We start from the raw sequence: 21,350 nt of genomic DNA, 5'->3' as shown, positions 1-21,350 counted from the left end.
AGTCCCCGGGGCCTGATGGTCTACATCCCAGGGTACTGAAGGAGGTGGCTCGAGAAATCGTGGATGCGTTGGTGATTATTTTCCAGAATTCGATAGATTCAGGATCAGATCCTGCGGATTGGAGGGTGACTAATGTTGTACCACTTTTTAAGAAAGGTGGGAGAGAGAAAACAGGAAATTATAGACCAGTTAGTCTGAACTCAATGGTGGGAAAGATGCTGGAATCTATTATAAAGGATGAAATTACGACACATCTGGATAGTAGTAACAGGATAGGTCAGAGTCAGCATGGTTTATGAAGGGGAAATCAAACTTGACTAATCTTCTGGAATTTTTTGAGGATGTAACTCTGAAGATAGATGAGGGAGATCCAGTAGATATAGTGTACCTGGACTTTCAGAAAGCTTTTGATAAAGTCCCACATAGGAGGTTAGTGAGCAAAATTAGGGTGCATGGTATTGGGGGCAAAGTACTAACTTGGATTAAAAGTTGGTTGGCTGATAGGAAACATAGAGTAGTGATAAACGGCTCCATTTCAGAATGGCAGGCAGTGACCAGTGGGGTTCCGCAGGGATCAGTACTGGGACCGCAGCTTTTTACAATATATGTTAAATTATAGAAGATGGTTTTAGCAATAACATTTGCACTTTGGTGGCAAGAACAGGAAGGCAGATTACTACCTAAATGGAATCAATTTAGGTAAAGGAGCAGTACAGAGAGATCTGGGTGTTCTTGTACACCAGTCAATGAAGGTAAGCATGCAGGTACAGCAGGTAGTGAAGAAGGCTAATAGTATGCTGACCTTCATAACAAGAGGGATTGAGTATAGAAGCAAAGAGGTTCTTCTGCAGCTGTACAGGACTCTGATGAGACCACACCTGGAGTACTGTGTGCAGTTCTGGTCTCCAAATTTGAGGAAAGACATTCTGGCTATTGAGGGAGTGCAGTGTAGGTTCACGAGGTCAATTCCTGGAATGGCGGGATTACCTTACACTGAAAGACTGGAGCGACTGGGCTGTATACCCCTGAGTTTAGAAGACTGAGAGGGGTTCTGATTGAGACATATAAGGTTATTAAAGGATTGAACACTCTGGAGGCAGGAAACATGTTTCCGCTGATATGTGAGTGCCGAACCAGAGGACACAGCTTAAAAATACAGGGTAGAACATTTAGGACAGAGATGAGGAGAAACCTCTTCACCCAGAGAGTGATGGCTGTGTGGAATGCTCTGCCCAGAGGGCAGTGGAGGCCCAGTCTCTGGATTCATTTAAGAAAGTGTTGGATAGAGCTGACAAGGATTGTGGAATCAAGGGTTATGGAAATAAGGCAGGAACAGGATATTGATTAAGGATGATCAGCCGTGATCATATTGAATGGTGGTGCAGGCTCAAAGGGCAGAATGGCCTACTCCTGCACCTATTGTCTATTGTCTATTGTCTATTATTGACCCCTCTACTAATGGAGACATTGTCTTCCTATCCACCTTATCTATGTCCCTTATAATCCTTTGTACTCTAATAGGTTCCCTCTCAACCTTGACTGCTCCAAGAAAAATAGCCCCAGCCTATCCAATCTTTCCTCATGGATCAGTTGCTCTAGCCCAGGTAGCACCCTAGTAAATGTTCACTGCACCATCTTTAGTACAATCACGGCCTTCCTATATTGTAGACAGAATGGCACAGAGTATTCCAGTTGTGGCTCAACCGGCATTTGATATAATTCCAGTACAGCCCCCTTGCTCTTGTATTGAATGTCTTTGCTAATAAAGGCCAGTATAAAATGCCTTCTTGACCTTTTATCTACCTGTCCTGCACATTCAAGTGTCAGGAAGAATGGGCACCAAGGTGTCTTTGATCTTCAGTACTTTCCAGGGTTTTACCATTCGTAGTGTAGTCCCTTGTCTTGTTATCCCTCCCCAAGTGCAATACCCCATACTTTTCCAGATTGCTCTGACCTACAACTGTCCTTCTGACCAGTCCTTTAATAATCTTCTGTTGTTAATGATTGTCTTCCTTGCTATTTACTACCCTACCAATTTCTATGTCATTCATGATCATCTTGATCATAACACCTACTTTTAAGTCAAAATCATTAGTGTACACCACAAACAGCAAAAGGCCTAACACTGAACACTGCGGCACACCACTGCAAACAGACTTCCAATCAATGAAACATCCCTCAACCATCACTCATTACTTCCTGACTCTCAGCTGATTTGGATTCAGTGTGATGCTTTGCCTTGGATCTTATTGATTCTTATAAAATCAAATGTGATTCTGAGACTGGCCTGATTTTTCAATTTCAATCAAAGTGGGCTATCAGAGATAACAGACAGAAAGAAAAACAGCATTTTTTAAAAGTTGTTCTTTCGTGTTTCAACTGTTTTCCTGTACTCAGAGAACATTTGAATTAGAATTAGTTTCATTCTCATTTACTCACATGAGTACAGTGAGGAGTTATAAGTTGCCACTTCCAGCATCATCTTCATTATCAAGGTCCTGAGGTACAGATTCTTAAGTACAAATTCTTAAGGGGATCAGAATAGAAAGGGAAAGAAATTTTAAAGTCTAGCAATAAATTAGATAAAATAGAGAAATAAGAGTTAGAAATAACTTTCCTTCCAACCCAGATCTGCTGGGCTTCACCTTGGGGCCAGGAGTCAAGTCCATGCTGAGATGAGGAGTCGAATCCACATTGAGGTGAGGAGTTTGCATCCAGACTGAGGCTGAATGTTCAGTCCATGCTGAGGCTGAGAGTCAAGTTCAATGAAGCTGGGAGTCGAGTACATGCTGAGGCTATGGGTCAAGTCCACACTGAGGCTGGGAGTTGTATCCACATTGAGGCTGAGAGTTGAGCCCACAGTGAGGCTGAGAGTGAGTGCACACTGAGGCTGGAAATCGAGTCCATAGTAAGGCTGGGAGTCGTGTCCACACTGGGAGTCGAGTCCACAATGTTGCTGGGAGTCGTGCCCACATTGAGGCTGGGGGTCAAGTCCACAATGAGGCCAGGAATTGAGTCCACACTGAGGCTGAGAGTCGAGTCCATGCTGAGGCCAGGAATTGAGTCCACAGTGAGGCTGGATGTTGAGTCCTTGCTGAGGCTGGGAGTCAAGTCCATGGTGAGGCTGGGAGTTGAGTCCACGCTGAGGCCAGGAATCGAGTCCATGGTGAGGATGGGAGTCGAGTCCATGGTGAGGCTGGGAGTCAAGTCCACACTGAAGCTGAGAGTCAAGTCCACTCTGAGGCTGGGTTTGAGTCCACGCTGAGGCTGGGAGTCGAGTCCGCAGTGAGGCTGGGAGTCAAGTCTGTGGTGAGGCTGGGAGTCGAGTCTGCAGTGAGTCTGGGAGTCGAGTCCACGGTGAGGTTGCGAGTCAAGTCCACAGTGAGGCTGGGAGTCGAGTTCGGGGTGAGGTTGCGAGTCGAGTCCACGGTGAGGCTGGGAGTTTGAGTCCACAGTGAAGCCAGGAGTTCGTGCTGGCTTTCACCCCATGTCATCAGAGGTAAAAAGAGAAAGGAAAAATAAAGTAAAGAGAGAGAAAAAGAGAAAAGAAATGCATGGAGCAGTTGAGCTCCAGCTCAGGAATCCTACTCCACCACCATCTTGGACCCAGGATCATGTCAGAGTGTAAACAGATTATAGAGAATCAAATATTCTTATTTTCTTTTGTTGATTGAATTGAACCTTGTCCCTTCATGCTCAATGTGACCTTCCTTTTGTCATAAGTGCAGTGATTCCTTTTGGTTTTGATCAAATATAATGAGCTGCGTTTTAACCTCTCAATGCCTTAATGAGCAATGAGAAGGCCACAGCTATCTTTGTCAAAAGACTTCAGCAATAATGAAGTCAGGGCTACAACGATGGTGTCAACATGAAATGTGTCACACATGGCATATGAACTGAAGAGAAACTATTGAGACTAATCATCTTGTTCTTCTTTACCTTTACACTTTCCTTGATGCTGTCTTGATGTGAGAATACTACAGGTGACTTCTGGAAATAATGAGGTAGAGAAACTTTCTGAGCAGTCAATAATTAACTTGGTTTGAACATTTTGTTAAGATTCTTCCATATTAGTTGCTGAAGTAAATTCATTCTACAGTCTAAAGGCTCAGTCTTATCCCCAAGCATGCACACATTAAGATACACATATTCATTTTACAGAATAGATCAGCCTATGGTTATCTATGCAGGCCCATAGCCACAGGAATCTGTACCTTAACAATCTGACCACAGCTACATAGTCCTGTTTGTACTTTTGTTTTTATTCAATCTTCTGTTTTGTTTCGATCTTGTAGGATTTGTTGGTTTGGAAAAAGCTTTATGAGATGCTCTGTATCAAAGTGTGTCAGCAACTTAGGGATTTATACATTAATGATAATGGATGGTACATTCCTATGGTGATGCACTTGCTTGACTGCTGTAGGTTTGGTACAAGAGCCATAAAATCCAAAGGAAAACACCATAAGGACTATTTACTCATTATACCAGAGTTTCTGCTACATGGAACATATTCAAAACAAGAAGGAAAGCCCATGTGGACTAAGCATCTTTGTAAATTAAAGCTTTATCTGTGTTTCTGAAACTCCTTTGCATACGTTTATACAGCTTATGAAGGCAAAAAAAAAGTGAACAGTTTGATAAAATCCTTACAAGAGCTCTCTTCTTTCTCTGTTGCAGAAATATATTCTGATGGGCAGAGTGGCCTCCATTTGTGTTATAACGACTCAATAGAGCACTCTATCAGAATCAATTTGGCATTTCTACTTTTCAAATTCAATACTTCAATAGTTTCCCTTTGTTTGAGTGATGGCTGTATCAAATAGAGCAGTAAGTATAAAATTAATTTAAGCCGTGTATTAGAGGAGCTGTGACTTGGAGGATGCTGCCACAAAAACCTCAGATACACTTAGATAGGTGAGTCACTGACTTTGTCCATTTTGTTGAATTTGAATGCTCGTCACAGATGTAAAGTTTTAACTATTTATCCTCTTCCCTAATGTCCTCAGTGGATTTCCTGCTGGATGGCCTGGCATTACTACTGATTCCTCTGTTTATGCTTCTGTTAAGTTCCCGGTCACAGCCACAGATTGAACCAACTCTCTTGTGATCTTGCAGTCCGAGCTTCATAGAAACCTTATTTTCAATTATCTTCAAACACATTCACATGAATCATGGCAACACCTAACTTCAGTGAACTCTATCTAATTGCCCATCAACATAAAATCTTAGGAGCAAGTTACTGCAGATACAGGAAGCTGTACTGAAAACTGGAGAGATCACAGCGGGTCAGGCAGCATCCATCGAGAGTAAGTAAACTAACGTTTCAAATCTAGATGTCTCTTCATCAGGTAGGAAAAAATTACTGCCGATGCTAGATTCTGTACTTAAAACAAAAAATACTGGAGATCACAGCGGGTCAGGCAGCATCCATGGAGAGAAGGCAAGCTAACAGTTTGAGTCTAGATGGTTCTTCATTGCAGCTGATGAAGAGTCATCTAGACTCGAACTGTTAGCTTGCTTCCTCTCCAGGGATGCTGCCTGACCCGCTGTGATCTCCAGTAGCGTCATAGAGATGTACAGCATGGAAACAGACCCTTCGGTCCAACCTGCCCATGCCAACCAGATATCCCAACCCAATCTAGTCCCACCTGCCAGCACCCGGCCCATATCCCTCCAGTATGTGATGGATGGCAGTTCTAGGAAGGGGGGGGGGGGGGGATGTCTCAGATACAGTCACATAGATGGGTTAACTCCAGTAAAGGTAAGAGAGGTAGGTAGCTAGTGCAGGAGTCTTTTGTGGATATACCTATTTCAAACAAGTATGCTGTTTTAGAAAATGTAGGAGGTGATGGATTCTCAGGGAAACGTATCACAAACAGCCAAGTTTCTGGGATTGAGACTGGATCTAATGCAATGAGGGGTATGTCAGCTTCCAAGAGATCAATTGTGTTAGGGGATTTTGTAGTCAGAGATACAGACAGATGTTTCTGTGGCCAGCGGAGAAAAAGCAGAATGGTATGTTGTTTCCTGGTGCCAGGATCAAGGATGTCTCAGAGAGGGTGCAGAATGTTCTCATGGGGGAGAGGGGCCAGCAGGAGGTCATTGTCCACATTGGAACCAACGACATAGGAAGAGAAAAGGTTGAGATTCTGAAGGGAGATTACAGAGAGTTACGCAGAAATTTTAAAATGAGGTCTTCAAAGGTAGTAATATCTGGATTACTCCCAGTTCCACAAGCTAGTGAGGGCAGGAATAGGAGGATACAGCAAAGGAATGCATGGCTGAGGAGCTGGTGTATGGGAAAAGGATTCACACTTTTGGATCATTGGAATCTCTTTTGGGATAGAAGTGACCTGTACAAGAAAGAGGGATTGCACCTTAATTGAAAGGGGACTAATATACAGGCAGGGGAATTTGCTAGAACTGCTTGGGAGGATTTAAACTAATAAGGTGGGGGTGTGGGACCCAGGGAGATAGTGAGGAAAGAGATTGATGTGAGACGGGTACAGCTGAGAACAGAAGTGAGTCAAACAGTCAGGGCAGGCAGGGACAAGGTAGGACTAATAAAATAAACTACATTTATTTCAATGCAAGGAACCTACCAGGGAAGGCAGATGAACTCAGGCCATGGTTAGTAACATAGGATTGGGATATTATAGCAACATAAAATTTAGATAGAACAATGATACTTTAAATTCATCATCAGTGAGACTAAAACCATTCCCTATAGTTTATTCCAGCACTTATATTCTCTAATAACTTCCTTGGCTGGCTTTGAAAGTTAAATCAGAAGTTACATTACTGTCTGCTGCAATCGGAAATTCAGCACAAACATCTTATCCTAAAACGGTACACTCCTCAGTTCTCTCATTGCCCTGAATTTCCTAATGGAGCAGATAGTTATATAATTATCTTCCCCGGAATTTCATTTCTAAATCCCTCCGATCATGTTTCTGATAACCTAGAATTAACAAGTTAATTTAGAATTTAGTAGGTTTAATTTTTTAACTACAATGTTCTTGTGATAAAAGAAGCCCAATCTTGAGAGTCTGCACTGATGAGTTTTATCTTTGGTGCAAATATAGCTTCTTAACTTCCTTAGACAATTTCATTTTTATTATTCAACCTTTGCTCTTGTCATCCTGAATGTTTTAAGACCTTATTCCTTGATTGTTTAAACTATGTTTTGGGATGAGCAAGATGTGTCATCATCTTTTTCAAATGACAATGTACTTTGTTTGAGAATACGTCAGTCAACCTTCAAATGTAGGAGTATAGCAGCGAACGTTCAACAGCATTTTTTTAGCTGAATTTATTTAATCCTTAGAAGCTTTTCAAGAGTAATTGTTCACTTGAGAAATTTTTAAAAACTTAGTTTGAGTACTTAGCGAGGGCAAAGAGAGAAAGTGAGGTCTGCGGCTGCTGGAAATCAGAGTCGAGAGTGTGGTGCTGGAAAAGCACAGCAGGTCAGGCAGCATCGGAGGAGCAGGAGAATCGACGTTTCAGGAATGATGAAGGGCTTAAGCCCAAAATGTTGATTCTCCTGCTCCTCCAATGTGCCTGACCTGCTGTGCTTTTCCAGCAGCACACTCTTGACTTAGAGAGGCCAGTGTCCTGTTCATTATTAGGATGACCTACCACTTACAGTTAGCTTTTGTTTATGTCACTGATATTGGGCTTAAACTAGTGTATCAGACCTCCTCAGGGAAATTGATAGATAATATCATTTGGTAATTCAGGTGCTTCCTGTTGCTCAAGTGGTTAGATATATTGAAAAACATAATTGTAAATATTGTGGCATTCGATGGTTTACAAAGTACAGTCCTTTTTCCTGAATATAAAACCAAAGAATGACAGATGCCGGAAACCTGTTTTCTTGTTTCCTTTCTTTTCAGCAATAATGAAGTCAGGGCTACAACAATGGTTTCAACATAAAATGTTCCTTTCTTTTCATTTCTTCTTTGGGTAGTTAAAACTTGAAATAGAACAACAAGGTAATTTTCTTTTCACATTTCATATTGTTATATGATTTGAGCTGTCCCCTTACACATTTCGTTCGAACCTAACAAAAACATTAATTTCAACAGCCAGTGCTTCTCATTGGCAGATCCTTGACTTTGTGCTAAAATATTTTCATTAACAAAACACTTAGACAGTAATGAATCCTTAAGCTGAGTAAAGACAGGATACCAAAGCAGCCTTCATGATGAAAATGAACAGTTTTCTACCAATCACGCTGCGACTATTGGAGTAGCACTGCATACAGAGGATTACATTGTATTCTTTAAAATTGATAATACAGAAATAGGCCATTCAGACCAACCAGCCCATGATGGTTTTAATATTCCACTTGAACATACCCCAATTTTTTTTCCCATCTGATTGTAGAACCAATATAACTAGGAATCCATCATATATTTATCTAGCTTCATCTTAAATGCATCAATGCTTTTGACTTCAACCACCCTCTACAGCAAGAAGTTCCATTCTTAATGAGAGGAAGATTTTTCCAAATTCTCTATTGGATTTTGTCATGACTATCTTGTACTGATGGCTTCTAATGCAACATTTTTTCTGCATCTACTCTCAAAAACTTATCAAATTGTAAGCACTTTTATTGTATCACCATTCAGCCTTTTTTTCAAAGGTAAAAAGAAGCAGCTTGTCAAACCTTTCCTGAAAAGAGTATCCATGTTTCTGTAATATGATGCATAGAAACCTCTCTGCACCAATGCCAGGATAATCTTTCATAGTTCAGATAAATGTGAGGTGCTGCATTTTGGGAAAGCAAATCTTAGCAGGACTTATTCACTTAATGGTAAGGTCCTAGGGACTGTTGCTGAACAAAGAGACCTTGGAATGCAGGTTCATAGCTCCTTGAAAGTGGAGTCGCAGGTAGATAGGATAGTTAAGAAGGCGTTTGGTATGCTTTCCTTTATTGGTCAGAGCATTGAGTACAGGAGTTGGGCGGTCATGTTGCGGCTGTACAGGACATTAGTTAGGCCACTGTTGGAATATTGCATGCAATTCTGGTCTTCTTCCTATTGGAAAGGTGTTGTGAAACTTGAAAGGGTTCAGAAAAGATTTACAAGGATGTTGCCAGGGTTGGAGGATCTGAACTACAGGGAGAGGCTGAGCAGTCTGGGGCTGTTTTCCCTGGAGTGTTGGAGGCTGAGGGGTGACCTTATAGAGGTTTACAAAATTATGAGGGGCATGGACAGGATAAATAGACAAAGTCTTTTCCCTGGGATCAGGGAGTCCAGAACGAGAGGGCATAGGTTTAGGGTGAGAGGGGAAAGATATAAATGAGACCTCAGGGGCAACTTTTTCACACAGAGGGTGCTACATGTTGGAATAAACTGCCAGAGGATGTGGTGGAGGCTGGTACAATTGCAACATTTAAGAGGCATTTGGATGGGTATATGAATAGGAAGGGTTTGGAGGGAGATGGGCCAGGTGCTGGCAGGTGGGACTAGATTGGGTTGGGATATCTGGTTGGCATGGAAGGGTTGGACCGAAGGATTCTGTTTCCATGCTGTACATCTCTATGACTCTAATTTGATGGCCAGAAATGTATGCAGTTCTCTAAGTCTGGCTGAAACAAAATTTGATACAGTTTCAGCATAACTTTTCTAATTTTCAATTCTATCCCTCAAGAAATAAGACCCAGTGTTTTGTTTGCTTTTTGTTAATGGTCTTACTGTCCTATGATTTTAGTGATTTATACTTGGAGATCCTTCAGTTTTTTTCTATCCCAACTTGACTCACAATATCCACAAATATAACAACTGCATTTTGATTCCATGTGGAGATCATAATCCATAATGAGAACAGCAGTGGTCACAACACTAATTCTTATGGAACACCACTTGCTAACCCCTGCTTCTTAGAATACTTATCACTTAGTATCACTGTCTGCTTTCTGGCTCAGAGCTAATTATATTCTACAATTATTATGGACCAGACCAAACTCCCTCAAAATATATTAAGAAGATAGTTTAGACCCTCACTTTTTCTTATTTTAAAGGCAAGTGCCAGGTGTTACATTCTGGGTGCAACGTGATTGGTCAAATACCAGTCTTGAAGCAAAACACACTATTCATACACTATGTTTAAAATACACCAAAAAGAAAGAAGAAATTAGTATAACAACTCCACTGGAAAACTTCACAGAACAATAGATTATTTTACTACTAAACAATAATTGTTTCAATACTGTAACATCCTATAAACACACCCTTGGCAAAGGCAAATTCAGTAAAATAGATTGTTTCACATGCGGTGCAAGAGGAAAACTATCAAGACAAAACTCTGAGAGAGAGGGTAGCAGGAAGAGATGAATTGTAATTTCCAAACCCAGGTTCAAGACCCCAGAAATTGCTGCTGAAAGCTGAAACTAAAAATCCTGGTTCTGTGGGAGCTTGACCCCACCCATTTAGTTTGCTTCTATTGTTCCAACTTTAGGCAAAAAAAAACAGGCCTGTTTTTTCTGTTAGGAGTGATTTACTGAAGACCTTTTGAAAACGTAACTAACACATTGACATTGTTTACTTTCTGTGGTATCACCCATTGAAAAAGGTTGGTCAAGCAATATTTAAACTTTTGATATCCATTTTAACTATTCATTATTACCTTTTTCCTTTTTGGTGTCCTTCTATCCTCTCATTCAGTAAAGATTTTATTAGTTTTCCTACTACCAATGTTTAGCTTACATGTCTACAATTCTTTGGACATGTTCTATTCACTCTTCTTAAATATTGTTCATATGAGGACTAGGACAGGTAGAGATACCTAGGATAGGCACAAAAGAAACGCAAGAGGGTGAATAGTTCATTTCTGTCTGTATAGCTGAGTGTGATTTGAATAAAGATGTTTGGTGATTGTTTCTGTTGGTGGCTTTTTGTGGTGGTGGCTGTTTCTAATCTGCCAAACAGTCCTGGTAATAGAGAGTTTCAATGGATTTGACAAGATGGAACAATGGGCTCATATTGGGATGGGAAGGTTCTTTCAATGAAAAAGTGAGCTCACAATCTGCCCTCATACAGTCTATCATCTCACATTAGTTCCAGGATTACTTTCTGTAATCCTTTCTGTCTCCTCCCTACGCCCAACACCATTTTTTGAATTCATTCACGGGATGTGGGCTTCACTGGCTGTGCCAGCATTTATTACCCATTCGTAATTGCTCACAGGACAGTTAAGTGTTGACCACATTGCTGTGAGTCTGGAGTCACATGTAGGGCAGACCATATAAGGTCAGCATTTTCCTTCCCTAATGGACACAGGTGAACCAGAAGAGATCTTCTGACAATTGGCAATAGTTTCATAGTCACCATTAGGCTCCTAATCCCAGATATTTATTTAATTCAAATTCTACCATCTGCCATGGTGGGATTTGAACCTGAGTCCCCAGAACATTAATAGACTGGCGATAACATTAATAGGCCACCAGCTCTCCTCCCGATCACCTTGCAAACAGAGATCCTCCATTCCATCTCCTGGTCTTTTTGCAGACCAGAAGGTGCTATAACTTAGCTGTCATATCTGAATCATTGAATAGTTTGCACTCTTCCTTAACTGCGTTCAGAAACTAAAAGCATCTTCAAGGGCCCAGCTCAGTGCTCCTAGCAACTCAAAGTAAGATATTTTCTAATCAGCCTTCTCGAGGTGTTATTACACACCTCTAGAGTAGGTGGGATTTGAACGCAGTCCTTCTAATCCAGAAGTAGGTATAATACTAAGTGTCTCAACTACCTCTGCTTAAGATATTTTCAAATCAACCTGTTTGGATATACTATTACACACCTCTAGAGCAAGTGGGACTTAGACCTCGGATCTCCTGGTCTAGAGGTAGGGACACTACCACTTTGCCACAAGAGACCTCAAATTGTGCACAGGCAAAAGATCCTAAAAAAGACTTACCTGTGACATACTGAATGAACCTTTAATTAGCATCGCTTTAGGGTGCATCTTGCAGCAAGACGCCTGATCTCTCTGCAGGGATAGAAGGTATTATAGCCAGATTTACAGATGATACAATCATAGGCAGAAAAGTAAGTTGGAATAAAGAAATAGGAAATTTACAAATAGACATGAATATGTTCGGTGCATTGGCCAAAATTTGGTAAATGGGTTTTAACATGGGAGAGGTTATCCAATTTGGTTGGAAGACTAGACAGGCAACTCTATATCTAAATGGAGAGAGATTTCAGGAGAGATCTGGATGTCCTCATGCATGAATTGCAGAAAATTAGTATGAACGTACTGCGGGTAATAAGGAAGGTAAATGGAACTTTGGCATTTTCTAAAGGAATAGAGATAGAAATTGGGAAGTAATGCTGTAACTTTACAAGGCGTTAATGAGATCAAACCTGGAGTATTGTGTACAGTTTTGATCCCCTTACCGGGAAGGGATGTAGTTGTACTAGAAGCAGAGGAGATTCACTAGATTGATTGCAGAGATGAGGGGCTTATCTTATAAAGAGAGCTTAAGCAGGTTAGGCCTAGTCTCTCTTGAGTTTAGAAGAATGAGAGGAGACCAAATTGAAGTATATAAGATGCTAAAAGGGATTGACAATGTTGGTGTAGAGAGGATGATCCCTCTTGTGGAGCAAGGGGTAGAAGATTTTAAACAGAGGTGTGGAGCAACTACTTCTCTCAAGGGTCATGAATCTGTGAAATCCCAGAGTGCTGGCACATTGAGTAAATTTAAGGAGGAGATAGACAGATTTTTAATTAGTAGCATGTTGAATGGATATATCTGAGACTTCTAGTGCTGCTGCTGAGGCCTGTGTGTGGTCTCTCATTCTCCCAGAAAATTTGGTGGCATCCATAACAATTTTTGAAACATACGTCTACAAGGAAGAGGAGCAGACCATACGTCAGGAGCGTCTCGGAACTGACAGCCAGACTACTGCGACCCTTAGGACTCATAACAGCACACAAGCCAACATCCACACTCAGACAACAACTCACTAGAACAAAGGACCCAATACCCAGCATGAGCCAAACTAACGTAGTTTGCAAAATACCATGCAAGGACTGCACAAAACACTATATAGGACAAACAGGAAGACAGCTAACAATCCGCATCCATGAACATCAGCTAGCCACAAAACGACACGACCAGCTATCTCTAGTAGCCATACACTCAGACAACCAGCAACATGAATTTGACTGGGAAAACACCACTATCATAGGACAAGCCAGACAGAGAACAGCCAGAGAATTCCTAGAAGCATGGCATTCATCCCCAAACTCCACCAACAGACACATTGACCTGGACACCATATACAAACCACTACAGCTGAAACTGACACCCGGAAACGGCAAGAACATCCATCAACAGACATATCGACCTGGACCCCACATACAAATCACTGCAGCTGAAACTGACACCCGGAAGCGGCAAGAACAAACCAATATAAATACCGGAAGAAACATCAAAGCAGCGCTTCACACGAGGCTCCAACAGCACTGATGATGTTCCCTAGCCAGGGAATGAAACGTTTGCAGCAAAAACTTCCAGCTCGGCGAGCAGAACCACAACAACGGATACCCGAGCTACAAATCTTCAATCAGATTTTAGACCATTCAGGCCCTTCAGCCTGCTCAGCATTCAATAGGATCATGGCTGACCTCAAATGTACAGTTCCCTAAGAGGAAACATCCTCCCCACATCTCCATAACTACCCTGTCAAGTTTCCTCAAGAGTTTACATGTTTCAACCAAGTCCCCTCTTGTTCTTGCAAACTTTGTTGGGTACAAATCCAGCCTGTCCAACGTTTCCTCAGAAGACAATCCACCCATTGCAAGTATTAATCTGTTAAACATTCAGTAGACTGCTTCCAATGGATTAAAATCCTTCTTTAAATAAAATGACCAATACTGTACACAATACTCTGGATTTGGTCTCAGCAAGGCCCTCTGAAATGAGGGCATGCTATTAGCCTTCCTGATCACTTGCTGTACCTGCATATCAGCCTTTTGCTTATTCAGAACTAGGACACCTAGATCCTTCTGATTCTCAGAACTCTGCGATATCTCATCATTTAGATAATGTGTTTTTTTATTCTTCTTGATAAAATGGGCAATCTCACTATTTTCCCACATTTTACTCCCTTTTCTAGATCTTTGCCCATTCATGTAATATATCGATACTGTTTTGTAGTCTCTTATGTCCTCCTCACAACTTTCTTTCCTACCAATATTTGAGTCATTAGCAAATTTATATAAGTTGTAAACAAGTTGACTGCACTATGTAATCCTATTTTTGTGCCAAAAATGCCCCATTGTACTAATAAGCACAAGAATTCTCTTGCATGTTTTGGGCAATATTAATTTCACAAATAACATTACAAAATACTTGGATGAACTGATCATTATCACATTGCTGTTCCCAAACTGGCCTCCATATTTCTTACTTTACAACATTGACCATGACCGCTCATCAAAGGCACCTCATTGGCGAGAAAGTACTTTAGGTGTCCTGTGGTCCTGAAGTGCATCATAAAGATGTAACAGTTTCCTTTTAAGAGTCAAAACTGATAATTAAAACACATCCTTATTTCTAACCACTTCTTTTTTTAAAATCAACTGGAATTATCAACATATTAATATTATTCAGAATATTCTCTCACTCTTATAACTTGAACTTACTAAGCAAAAAAGATTTTACAATTTTTTCAGCTTTAAGTATTAATGAGGTTCAATAATGTTCTGAAAGGCTACACACAATCCCACATATATTGCTCATATGTGTATGAAAAGCACTCCCACCATCATTTCATCATGTCATGGATGAAATCTTAGCATCATACACACAGCATTTACACTTATTAAGCTGTAAAACAATATTCTGTTGACGCCAGTCATTCTGTCAATTTACAAACAATGCCTGGAGTCCCTAATCTCATCTATAATTAACATGTAATTTCAAGAATGTGCTCATTTAATTGCTATATCATAATAATACTTTATTTCATGGTCATGGACAAAGCTTGCAGGAACATGAAAATGACTGAACCCAGGACTTACTAAATAATACACTGACACTTTTTTTAACAAAACACCATAAAAATTAGTTTCCGCAATTAACATCACCAAAAAAATTGAATTAACTAATTATTTTTGTGATATTGCAATAACTATAATCACTGTTAAACCTGATCATTTCCGTTCTCCCCCATCACTGCAAGAGGCAATGTTGGAGTGATAGCATCATAACATTGTTGGCCTCCCTCTAATCTCTTCAGTGTTAGAAGCAGGCTTCACTCTGCCTGTCTGTTGGTAATCACTTCAAAACTCATCACAGTCATCAAAAGTAATCAATATGCCAGATGGGAACATTTATTACAACCATTGCAGCTCCTCATCTCAATGTTAATTGCCCGTTTATCTTCTCTTCATTGATATATTGAAATGCATTCTTGTGAACATTGATTTTCATTTGCAAAAATAAAGAAGAAAACATTCAAAACAGCAACCTTCTCATCCTTCCCCTTTGTAAATGAAAAGGATGCTTAGTTTTCTTCAAAAAGCAATTTCCTATTTTAGCAATAGTACAACTTCAACAGTGAGGCGGAAATAAATAAATCTTTAGGGACATGCAGTTTTGGTATAATGACAGCTTGCATTTTTTTTTAACAGTGGTTGCAAGTGAAGTTTAATAGCTGACTTACAAAACCTTCATGATTTCCTTACAGGTTTTGCGTAGAATTAGACCTGGGCTGTTTGGTTTTAGTTCAATATTCAAAGAAGGTCCTGTTCCTTTCTCAGAAATTGGTGCATCAGGCACTGACATTTGATGTAATTCAAATTCTGTCATGTACTAATAAATAAGTAGACAGTGCTCATGTTTTGAGTCATCCAGTGTCAGGATTATTGGTTCCACACACTTTGACATTTGCTACATCTTACTTCTGTGACTGTGAGTGTAATCAAAACACAGACTTATTTCACTCAAAACTACATTCTCTTTAGTTTGCGCCATAACGATGTTTTTGACAGGATTGTTTGTTTAATTTAAATAATCAAGTTTGGCAGAAACATATTCAAATATGTCCATTTAGTCCTACTATTTGATTTCTGTTTTCTGCCAACGAGTTCTCTATCCATGTCAGTGGATTACCCACAATCCCACATACTTTAACTTTATATGCTAATCTCTTAGATGGTATCATCTGACAAGCTTTCTGAAGCTTTTATATTCATTTTTCATTTTTTGTAGTTACCTGTTCGGATGGATTCAAGGTTGGCTAGCTAATAGCAAAAAGACAGTTGGCATAAATGAATCATTTTCTAGTTGACAAGATGCAATGAGTAGGGTATCACAGGGATCGTTGCTGGGGCCTTTGAAATTTCCAGTTATAAAAATGAGTTGGATAGGTTACTGCAAGGGGAATTGGCACAAAAATAGAGAGGTCACACTTCAATTATACAGGGCACTAATGAGACCAGTTCTGGAGACATGAACAGAAGTTGATGGTAAGGCTCAGCAGGTCTGGCAGCATCTGTGCAGAGAAATTAGAGTTAATGTTTTGGGTCCAGTAACCCTTCCTCAGAGGCAGTTCTGGACGCTGTATACAATGTTGGTCTTCTTAGTAAGGAAAGATGTAATGAAGGAGTTCAGAGAAGGTTTACTGGTCAAATACCTGGAATGGGTCAGCTGTCTTATAAGGAAAGGATGGTTGGATAGGCTGTGATCATCCAACTGGAGTTTTGCTTTAATTCATTCCCTGAATGTGGACGTTGCTGGCTAGGCCAGCATTTATTGCCATCCCCAATTGCCAAGAGAACAGGTAGGAGTGAAGCACATTGCTGTGGCTCTGGAGTCACACGTAAACCTTTACGCTTTGAGGTATGATTCAGATACTAAGTCAATCCTTTGCAACTCTCATTGCCTGCATAGCTGATGCTGCCCAGGCCAAGGTTACAGAGAAGGAATCTCTGTAATTAGAAGGATTTAAAATAAGGAGGAGGCATTGGATAAGTTGTTGACCCTTAAAGTTAGTAAGGCACAGAGATCAGATAAGATGCAACCAAGGATGCTGAAGGAAATGAGAGTGGAAACGCAGAGGAATTGGCAATTATCCTTCAATCCTGTCTAGATTTGGGGTGAAGCTGGAGGACTGGAAAATTCCAAATATTATGCCTTTGCTCAAAATAAATTGTAAAGATAGGATCAGCAATCATAGAACAGATAGTTTACATTTGGTGGTGGGGAAACGTTTTGAAACAATTATTCGAGATAGAATGAATAATCACATGGAAAATATAGGTTAATTCAGAAGAGTCAGCATGTGTTTTGTAAATCATGTCTATCTAACGCTTGGATGTTTTTTGAAGATGTAATAGTGAGGGTTGGTGATGTTGTTAGAACATAACAAAATAGCATTTTATTGTCATGTGTATTTTTACAAAAAAAAAGTGAAAAGTTTTATAAGTCACCATACCATGGCGCTTATACTAATGACACAAGTCATAGATAAGAAAGAAAAAGTAAAAATTAAGTCAGAGTTCATCTTAGATCAATATCTGTTCAGGAAAATTATTTGAGACAATGAACATGGAATACCCAGAAGCCACCACTGAAGAAGCCCTCCACACTGATGAGACTTCTGGGCCAGGACAAGGTTGCCACAATGGGAGACCACTGCTCCAGGCTGGAATGCAAGACCTCCACTCGAGGACCGAAACCTAATCGCTACATGCTGGGACAAGACCTCCACACTGGGACTTAATGTTGTGTACATGGACTTTCTAAAAGCATGTGATGCTGTGTCACGATAGATTCGTAAGGAATGGTATAGGTCAAGGAATAAAAGGGGCCATAGCAATATGGACAAAAATTTGTTGAGTGATAGAAAACAGAGTACTGGCTAGTACCTGCCTTTCAGGCGAGATGAAAGCTTCCAGTGGAGCTCATCAGAGGTCTATATTGGTATTGATGCTTTCCCTGATTTATATAAATGAATTATATCTCAGTGTGTAGGGAACAATTTCAAACTTTGCAGAGAGTACAAACTTGGGAGAATTATAAGCTTTGAGGAGAATAGCACAGAAGGTTAACTGACAATTTGGTGGAATAGACAGATAGAGGCAGATGAAATTTGAAATGTGAGCTGATATACTTTGCTACAAGGAACGTGGCAACAGCACAAACTAAAGAGTATTGCTTTAAAGGATGTACACAAGAAGAGAGATCCATGTGTATATGCGCATGCATTATTAAAAACTGCAAGACACGTAGAGAGATCTGTTAAAGAATGTATACAGTACTGTAGGCTACATTAATTGGGGCATAGAATACAAGAGCAACGAGGTTATACTGAACCTATGTAGGACTCTGGATAGACCACAGCAGGAGTATTGTGTCCAGCACTGTGTGCCACGCTATGAGCACAATGTGAATGCATTGGAGAGAGTACATAAGAAATTCATGAGAAAGGTTCTGAGATCAGAAATTACAGCTTTGAGGATGGATTGGAAAAGTCGTTTTCGATAGAGAGGAGAAGGCTGACATGACATCTGTTAAAGTTTAGAAAACCCCATGAGGGATCTGGACAGAATGGATAGGGAGAAATTGTTCCTACTCGTAAAATGATTGAAAAGTGGATGGCACAGTCTTAAGGTGTTTTGCAAATAAAAAAAATTTAGATTAGATTCCCTACAGTGTGGAAACAGGCCCTTCGGTCCAACTAGTTCACACCGAGGTAAGAATAAATGATTGAATGATTACATATACCTAGTTAAAAATCACACAACACCAGGTTATAGTCCAACAGCTTTAATTGGAAGCACACTAGCTTTCAGAACGATGCTAGTGTGCTTCCAATTAAACCTGTCGGACTATAACCTGGTGTTGTGTGAGTTTTAACTTTGTACACCCCAGTCCAACACCGGCATCTCCAAATCATACATATATCTAGAGAGATACAATAAAAACTGTTCTGTTACCACGGTTTCAGTGCCATTTTCAGGTACAACAGAATAAAAATAAAGTACTTAAATAGAGTTCACCTTCATTGGCCGGGATCCCAAACATGATTCCAGGATTTACACAAGGTCTCTGCAAAGTCCCTGCTCTGGGCCTACCATGGTCAGGAGTCCTCACTCTGCTATCACAACAGCCAACACCTCATCATCAATTTCAGGAATCTACACATTGGCACAAATCACCACCAACACCTCTCCACCCTCCCCATGACATCAGGAATATGAAGAAAAGAATGAGAAAAAGAAAACAAGACAAAAAGGAGCAAGAGAGAAAAAAAAATCTGCAGTCAACCTGGAGTGGACAGACCAAACATTTTTCACCAAGTGAAGAGAGCTCAAAGAGCTGTTGTAGATACTTTGGGCTAAACAGCGACCTTCTTTACTGTAACACATCTGTGATTCTGTTAGCATTCCAAATACTTCAAAGCCACTTTCTAGTGGCCACATTTATTTCTTCCACTCAAGAATCGCATTATTTTGAATTATGACCTCTTCACTTTCACCTTTGAGTTCAACGCTATTATTAGCTCTGCAAAATAAAACCATTGCTTCAATATATGAGCTGAGTGTTTCTCAAACAATCTCACATATTCCTAGACTTCTATTGCATCCAGTGGACTGCACTACCACTTTCCCCTATGTCCAAGTCTAACTGTGATACTTGGTTTTCACTGCATCTGTTAACATTAGGGAGACAGAGTCCGATGTTTAACTGGCTCAGGCCAGTGAGACCTAACACAAGTGCTCAAAGCAGAACATCCTGATTAAGTCAGACCAAGCAGAACAAACATGCCAAAAATCAGACTGGTCACTGGTTGAAACTACCTGTCAACCAGGTAGGGAGAAAGTGAGGACTGCAGATGCTGGAGATCCGAGTCAAAAAGTGTAGCACTGGAAAAGCACAGCTGGTCAGGCAGCATGAAACAAGCAGGAGAGTCAACATTTGAGCATGAACTATTCATCAGGAATGTGGGAGTGGGTGGTGCGGCCCAACGTGCTGAGAGATAAATGGGAGGGGGGAATGGGGCTGGGGGGTAAGGTTGCTGGGAATGCGATAGATAGATGAAGGTGATGATGATAAATCAGAGTAGAGGATGAAGCAGATAAATGGGAAGGAAGATGGAAAGGTAGGACAGTTCAAGAGAGGGGTGGCAAGTTGGAGCATTCCATTCCAGAATATCCCAAATGGCCTCCTTCTTCAAGGACCACAATTTCCTCTCCAACATGGTCAACAATGCCCTCCAGCGCATCTCCTCCACTTCCTGCACCTCCACCCTTGAACCCCACCCTTCCAATCGCAACAAGGACAGAACACCCCGAGCCCTCACCTTCCACCCCACCAACCTCCAGATACAACGCATCATCCTCCACCATTTCTGCCACCTACAAATAGGCACCACCACCAGCGATATATTTCCTTTCCCACCCCTATCCGTATTCTGCAGTGAGCATTCCCTCCATGACTCCCTTGTTAGGTCCACGCTCCCCACCAATCCATCCTCCACTCCTGGCACCTTCCCTTGCCATCTCAAGAAGTGCAAAACTTGCACCTATACCTCCCCCCTTACCTCCATCCAAGGCCCCAAAGGATCCTTGCACATCCAATAGAGATTCTCCTGCACCCCCAAACACCTCATCTACTGTGTCCCTTGTTCTTGATGAAGAACATTTCAGAGAACATCTCTGGGACACACGCACTAAACAACCTCACTACCCCGTGGCCGAACACTTCAACTCCACATCCCATTCAACTATGGATATGCAAGTCCTGGGCCTCCTCCACCGCCAAACTCTAACCATCTGATGCCTGAAGGAAGAACGCCTCATCTTCTGCCCTGGGACCCTCCAACCGCATGGGGTCAATGTTGATTTCACAAGGTTTTTCATCTCCTCTCCCCCCACCTTATCACAGATCCAACCCTCCAATTTGACACTGCCCTCTTGAACTGTCCTACTTGTCCATCTTCCTTTCCACCTATCCGCTCCATCCTCTTCTCTGACCTATCACTAGCACCCTCCACCTTCATCGCATTCCCAGCTGCCTTCCCCCAGCCCCAATCCCCTCCCATTTATCTCTCAGCCCCCTTGCTCTGCACTACACCAACCCCTCCCCCACCCCCAATGCCACATTCCTGATGAAGAGCTTATGCTCGAAACATTGACTCTCCTGCTCCTTGGATGCTGCCTTTTCCAGCACCACACTTTTTGCCTCTGTCAACCAGGTACACAATATGAGCCTATGGCAGCCTATGTAACTGTGGAGACAACTGCAGCCACTACCTGACACAAGTTCAAATTCCAAGAAATTAGCGACAGCACCTTGTCTGCTCTGAGCTCTGCGGCAGCACGATTGA

The sequence above is a fragment of the Hemiscyllium ocellatum genome, chromosome 9 (genome assembly GCF_020745735.1).
Source record: "Hemiscyllium ocellatum isolate sHemOce1 chromosome 9, sHemOce1.pat.X.cur, whole genome shotgun sequence".
NCBI lineage: Eukaryota > Metazoa > Chordata > Chondrichthyes > Orectolobiformes > Hemiscylliidae > Hemiscyllium > Hemiscyllium ocellatum.
Note: the sequence above shows the minus strand (reverse complement) of the source record.